This window comes from Sapajus apella, unplaced genomic scaffold, assembly GCF_009761245.1.
Source record: "Sapajus apella isolate SASKATOON/1434 unplaced genomic scaffold, GSC_monkey_1.0 scaffold8, whole genome shotgun sequence".
NCBI lineage: Eukaryota > Metazoa > Chordata > Mammalia > Primates > Cebidae > Sapajus > Sapajus apella.
Window position 1 is genome coordinate 13,791,606 of NW_022436948.1, and position 7,552 is coordinate 13,799,157.

The 7,552-nt window shown below is 44.4% G+C and overlaps 1 protein-coding gene across 1 annotated transcript in view; it reads right to left on the reverse strand.

Annotated features, from left to right (window-relative positions):
• The window catches only part of HUNK (hormonally up-regulated Neu-associated kinase), a 131,248-nt gene that overhangs the window by 45,608 nt on the left and 78,088 nt on the right, over positions 1-7,552 (reverse strand). The gene's annotated exons all lie outside the window — the stretch shown is intronic.

Genomic DNA, 7,552 nt, shown 5'->3' on the forward strand with positions numbered 1-7,552 from the left:
GGAACCTCAAATAAGAATAGGCCTGCCATTATGCAGTTTTCCAAGGATGGCTTACAAGGTGGTACCTGGAAAAGGCTGACCAAAAAATACAGAAGAAGCCCCCCCACCGGAAGCTCCAGTCACAGCCAAACTGGTGAGCCAGGTTACCACTCAGCCCTCAGAAAAGAAGCTTAATACCAAAAACCAGCGTTTTGCTCTACTCTTAAATTTTGCCTTGGCTTGTCACTAGAGAAATTTCTGGGGAGGTCCTCTTTCTTCCCCTCCTGATTTTTTTTTTTATTGTTTATTGTGAGATTCTGCCACCTGGCCCCAACCCAACATCTCAGATGTGGTTGAAATACCTTCTGAGTAGGCTTAACTGCGCCTATCCAAAGCCAATCTAGAGAATAGAAACATCTTCTCGGAGGATTTTTATTTTCCTGATGTGCAAATCTAATATCATTTTGATGAGATTTCCTGATGGGGATGAAATGCCTACCTACAGAGAGGTCTCAAGTGTTCAAAAGCGCCCAAGGGAATATACTTTAAAAACAGGCACTAAGATTTCCAGTCAAAACAAATCCAATGAGACTGATTGAAATTAAGACCCTCGAGGCCCAATTCCATGGAGGCACCTCTGAATTATGCCATTTCAGATAATGACAGATACTGGAGCCTAAGGCTCCCGCTAGAAATCATTCTCAAATTTCAGACATATGGTAAGACCTGGTTCCCACTCAAGTGGAGTTAGTTCCGAACTCACAGTGGAGTTAGGGGGACAGATGCATAAACATTCGTTCCACAAATACTTGCTGGATGGCTCTCTGTTCCAGGCAAGGCTATAGGTGCTGGGTACTGGGGACCAGAGAAAGACCTGCCCTTTTGGATTTTGAGTGAAAAAGAAGACAGGCAAGCAATAGTCAGACAAATAGATGTGCACAGTCCTTTCAGGCGGTGATCAGTGCAAAAGGAATAAGAAAATGCTGAATTGCACCACTTTTGACCAGAGGAGTTCAATGAAGGGAGAAAGAGAACTTAGAAACAGGTACTTGAAAAGGAGGAGGCACAGGTGGTGACTGCCTATGTGTGAGCTCATGTGTCTTTGGCTGGCTGGGTGTGAGGATGGAGAGATAAAAAGTGCATAAACAAAGAAATGGAAACAAGAATGAACAAGGCACACACAGAGCGATTTGAGCAGCATTTCCCTCTGTGTGTTTAGTGGAACTCATCCCCCCGGAGAGGAATAGAGGTTAGGTGGATACAAGTGGTATGGCCAAATAATTTGGGAAGTAGTTGTATAAGAGCATTGAAGGGGCTCAGAATGGAAAGTAGAAAACTATGGAAGGAAAGCAGCAGGTTGCTGTTAAAATCGGAATGGTAATGACGCCACGCAACAGCAAGGGAAAGGCAAAGACGCAGTGGAGACATTTGAAGGGAACATGCCAGGTGGCAAACTTAGAATACAGGACCAATGGTGGTAACAGAATGGGACGGAGGAAGCTGAGGAAGAGAGACAGGTTAGGGATGCAGGGAAGGAGGATTAGGGCTAGCAATGTTTGAGAATGTACTATGCGATGCTGCACTTTGAGTCTGTTTGAGATAGAGCTAAACATTCTTGCTTCAAAAAATTCTTGGAGATCGGTAAGAGGGTCCCCACATTACAGAGTTTTGCGTACAGAGAGGCATGGCTTTTGTGGATGGAAACCCTCTGGCACATGCCACAAAACTGTTGCTGGGGACTACTGAACAGCCTCCAAGACAAGCTGTTTCCAGTGCGTCTGAGCCAGCCTGTTCTATCCAGAACGATTCTAGGCATAAGTGAAGCGTTCCAAGACTAAGCCAACGTCTACATGTTCGATTCATTGGTTGTGGGACAACACCAGTTGCTCTTCCAGGGTCAACACTTAGCATCTTTGAAAACTAGAACCAGGATCTTCCCACCCTTCTGGGTCTTCCCCAGGCCGGGACCTCAGGCCCTTTGCCTGGGCTTTATTTGACATGGTTGGGAGTCTCCTCAACGACCCTGTTCTCTGCCCTGAATACACACCAGCCAGTTCATGCAGTTAATGAGCTTTAATGTTTCCATGCTACAGAGCAAAGACCTCCTATTTCAACAGAGTTGGGGTGAATTGAGTTAAGGTGAGGAAAAACCAAAACCAGGGTCTGTCCCTGCCCACCACCTCTGAGTCCCTATCTTGGCTCTGATATTCACACCTAAAGCTGAAGAGCCTGCTACTCATACAACGGCATTTTTTCCTGCAGTAAGTGCTTCACGGTGCCTGACTCATACAGTGTTTCTCAAACTGAGGTACATCCTCAGCGGTTCGGCAGGTCTAATTTTTATTTCCTTTTCGGCAATAGACTAAAACATTTCACAAAGCATGCCCAGGGACATCGGAGGACCACTGTATAGCTAAGAACTCCCTCCACCACACACACCCAGTTTCAGTACCTGTTTTTATATTTCTTTACCAATGTATTATTTTTGCAAAAAAAAAAATCACTTTTATTGTCATAGCCTAATGAGAAGGAAGCAGAGGTAGACTTAATGTGCCAGTGATACGTCTGTGCTTCTATCAGGAGAAAGGAAAGCCTCCTGATGACTGGAGTCATGGGTGGTTCATCCTCAGACCAGTGGTACCAGCACCACCTGAGAACTTGTTGAAAAAATGCACATTCGGCCAGGTGCAATGGCTCACACCTGCAATTCCAGCAATTCGGGAGGCTGACACAGGTGGTTCTCTTGAGCTCAGGAGTTCAAGACTAGCCTGGGCCACATGGTGAGACTCCGTTTCTACAAAAAATAGCAAAATTAGCCAGGCATGATGACATGCACCTATAGGTCCCAGTTACTTGGGAGGCTGAGGTGGGAGGATCACTTGAGCCCAGGAGGTTGGGGCTGCAGTGAGCTATAAGCGTACCAGAGTACTCTAGCCTGGGTGACAGAGCGAGACCCTGACTCTTTTAAAAAAAAAAAAAAGAAAAAAGAAAATGCACATTGCTGGGTGCCGCTCCACATCTACTGAATCAGAAATTCTGGGGTGTTGCTGCAAGCCCTCCAGGTGCTTCTGACGTATACTCAAAAAATTTGAAAGACCCTGGAAGAGGGAAAAGTTCAAGGGCAGTTGAGGCATCACAAGATGAGCCTGACAAGCTCAAAGAGCCTGTGCCCAGCAGTGAGAACTGCACTCACGCTATGTGCACCCACTCCCTTCCCACCAAACATTAGCCACTGCATTCATGTTGCCCATTTCAATATTCTGGGGTTCTTTTACTCTCGGCTATATTTAACTTGTAAATGAGTCTTGGTTTTTCAGTTGTACAGGGCCATAGAATAAAAGAGTTTAATTTGGGGCTCGTGTACATACAAAATTAGCTGGGCATGGTGGTGCAGGCCTGTGATCCCAGCTACTTGGGAGGATGAGACAGGAGAATCGCTTGAACCCGAGAGGCAGAGGTTGCGGTGAGCCAAGATTGTGCCACTGCACTCCAGCCTGGGCAACAAGAGCAAGACTCCATCTCAAAAAAAAAAAAATCCCATAAAACCTCCCGTCAACACACACAGTTATCAAGAATGTACTTCCTTTAAAAAGACGGTGTATAATACTCCAGTTTGAAGAACACTGCTCTATGGCCCTTTATATTCCCTTTAATCTTTAGGAGATACCCAGCTTCCTGTCCCAGGTGGGGGTATCGTATAGTGCAAATGCCTTTAGGAAATAGAATGCCATGACAACGGGAAGGGAACCCCACTAAAGGGGTTTGGAGAACATATGGGGCCAGAAGACCAACGCTAAAGCCTGTATGAAAGTTTCTTTCTTGAAGGAGACCTTGAGACACCAAACTGCTTGCCTACTTGTCACCAACTGGCTTCAAGAGACGCCAAAAGTCTCCTCAAGTCACTGCATATTACACTGGTCTTTGCCTCTCTCCATCATCTGGCTGGGACCACAGGTAAGTTTAACAGATGCTTGCCTTCAAGACGGCGCCAGAGCCATCCAGGTGGCAGGTCTGGCCAGAGTTCAGCAAGCGGTTTTCAAGGTAACTTTGATGACTTTACAGACTGACTCCAGAATTCCATTTCTTTTGGAGGAGTTTATCATGAAAAAAAACAACAAAAACAGAAACAAAAAAACTGTCACAAAGCCTTAAAGAGGACCCACCTCTCTCATCCATAAGATGTGGATAATAACAGTACCTACCTCTCAGGTTGTACGAGGTCACATCAACTAAGCCACAGAAAGACCTGAATTCTGTAGCTGAAATAAATTAAGCTTGATAAATTGGGACCTACTGTTTCATCAAAAAAAAATTTCTTAAAGTAAGAGGGGAAAAGCTACAGTTATATTTGTACCGTATTGCCAAGTAAGATTGGAAACCTACATGAATGGTCATACAATCCTAGCTAGGAGATTGTAAAAGGGAAACCAGACTGAGTATCTTAATTCCTCTCCCCCAGAGTTTGCATACATGTTTAACATCTGGATAAAGAGAAATCCAGTCCCTTTGACATTTCAGAAGTATGTGAGGATACCAAGGGAAAAATGTGGAATGCAGTTTATAAACCTCTGTAATCCCATAGAATTAGGAGGAGTTTCAAAGCATGTTCAGAATTTCCTGATGGGTCTTTTGAAATACGGCCCAGGGGCTTTCTGGATTCTCCGTGGCAGACATGGGATTCCCAAGAATCAAAGACCAGTCTTAACAAATGAGAGGGATGAGAGCCTGGGACGAGAGAAGGCAACAATCAAATATGACCGGGGGCTTTTCCCAGCAGTGTGAAATAAGGGTGAGCCATCGCTGGGTGGAAGAAAACTCAAAGATACGAGGCAGTGTGGAATATACTCTGATCTCAAAAGAGGAAGAAAAGCAGACACTGCGGGTAGCTGAAAGAAACGGAAAGGGAGCCTTACTTATAAAATACAAACGGGGAAGCTTTGGAATTAAGTCAAAAGCCAAATGGCCAACCTGTTATTTAGTCTGGTACACAACAAAATATTCCCTGGAGGAAGAGCTGTGGTATCACCTGCCATCCCAAAAAGGGAAGATATGGAGTCACTGCTCCGTGGAGAAGTCGCTGGCAGTTTTAAGATGCAAGGGACAAAGCAATGGACAGAGACACCCTGGCAGGTGGAGGGAGGGTCTGATTACTTGTTCTTAAGGGGCATGTGGTCAGGAGACTCGGAAACTGCCCATTTTGCAGGGTGCAGCCAAGAGGACCTTCAGGAGTTCCACGTGCTTCTGTGTGGCTCTCCAAGAAAGACACTGCCTTGGATAAATTAAAAATAACTTGCCACCTCAAAGCAATATCTTTCCATCTTTCGGTATCAACTTTTAATAATACGTCTTCCAATTTAGTCTTGAAAGTAGGCTAGGAATCAATTCATCCATTTGGAAAATCTCGAATATCACCACTGTTCTATTAAATGGTCTATGTTTAGCAAGAAATTATTTTCTTGTGGATTTCAAGAATGTTGTTTCTTTTCCTTTCCTTCCTTCCTTTCTTCTATGTTAAATATACATATTAGCTACAAAAAAATTGTATTTTATAACTGAATAATCTCAGAAGCTAAAAGAAACCTCTCTCTTAAAAGTCAAAAGCCCTAGCCGGGAGCAGTGGCTCATACTTGTAATCCCAGCACTTCGGGAGGCCGAGGCGAGCGGATTACAAGGTCAAGAGTTCAAGACCAGCCTGGCCAATATGGTGAAATCCCATCTGTACTAAAAATACAAAAATTAGCTGGGTGTGGTGGCACATGCCTGTAATCCCAGCTACTGGGGAGGCTGAGGCAGGAGAATTACTTGAACCCAGGAGGCAGAGGTTGCGGTAAGCCGAGATCATACCATCGCACTCCATCCAGCCTGGGCAACAGAGCAAGACTCTGTCTTGGGGTTGGGGGGGAGTCAAAAGCCCTAAAATTCCCCAAAGGAGTCATAGCTTCCCTTCTCCTGCTATCCTTCATTTTGAGAAGGTCTCAACAGAGAGAAAATATTACTACCATCCTTCTATATATGGCCCCTGCCAGTAGCTGATGACATCTGGTGGTACTTTCACAAAACACTGAGTCTGAGACTAGAACAAATTCTCTCAGTCTCCCTCCTGAACACCCAGTTCTATTTGGAGACAGGAGAGCTATCTGGAGACACGGTGCCTCTTGGCCAAGTTGTCTATGCAAAGGTACAGCACTGGAGACAGGGCTTTTTTTTTTCCACTAAGTGAAAACAGATTCAATGAGCTGCGAAGGTGGACTAAGTGTATTGTGCATGACTCTCCAGGAGGTACCAGGCCTCACACAAATACTTCACCCATCCATCCCAGGGACCCCATGAGCGCAAAGGACAGATCTAGCCCAGAAATGTTGCGTTCTCAATTTTCTCGAGATAGAACTCTGTTTCTGTTTCCCTCACCAGTGGGGATTCACTGAAGGTTGCCAGTGAGTATTGCAATATTCTGAAGATAAAATTAATTTTGATTCTTTTCAATTAAAAAGTACATCTGCGTTAAAGTTGTTTTAAATTAGCATGTATGTCACTCTGAGGAAAAGTCGATTCACAGTAATAAAAGTTCAATGCACCAGAATGATCGTTTTTGCTTTTTGTTTCTGAAATCTCAAAGTTCATTGAAGACACACACATCTCTATGTTATGTATATAGAATCTGGAATAAAGGAAAGAAGTGAATTATTTTGCAGCTATTTTTTTATGGTCTTGAAAATAATGACCACTGAAAATAATGGAAAACCCCCAAGAAAGTGCACCGTTTCCCATTTCCATTGTTAATTGTGGCTTCACTAGAGGAGGGTCCTGGGGGCCCTATTTGTAGGGAAGAGCTTTCTTTCCCAGGGTTTCCTTCAATGTCAGGCTGATTTTTTTTTTTCTAAATCAGTCTCAGAAATTGTGGATAAAGTCCCTGCCATCCATCAGGGTCCAAAGCCTCCCAGTAGGGGAGTTTGCTTTGTTGGAAGTGAACTCTTCATTCTGTTGTTGTTTCAGAGCCATAAAAAGAGAAGTCATTTTATAATAACAGTGTCTAACCCAGGGAGAAAATTGGTTCCATTTTCACCATCCTTTTAAACAGCCTTCTAAATTAAATTCACTTTGGGTTTTCCATTTCCACTTCTGCCAGCAAAGTCATGGGCATCAAACAGAAACCTAACCCATATCTCAGACACAATACCCCAAAGCAGTAGAAAATTAATCTCTTAAAAGGTCTGGGCCAGGCCTGGTGGCTCAGGTCTGTAATCCCAGCACTTTGGGAGGCTGAGCCCAGCAGATCACAGGGTCAAGAGATCGAGACCATCCTGGACAACATCGTGAAACCACATCTCTACTAAAATTACAAAAATTAGCTGGGCGTGGTGGCACGCGACTGTAGTCCCAGCTACACAAGAGGCTGAGGCAAGAGAATCACTTGAACCCAGGAGGCAGATGTTTCAGTGAACTGAGATCACGCCACTGCACTCCTGCCTGGGTGACAGAGAAAGACTCTATCTTAAAAAAAAAAAAAAAAATGGCCGGGCACATTGTAATACCAGCACTTTGGGAGGCCAAGGTAGGTGGATCAGGAGGTCTG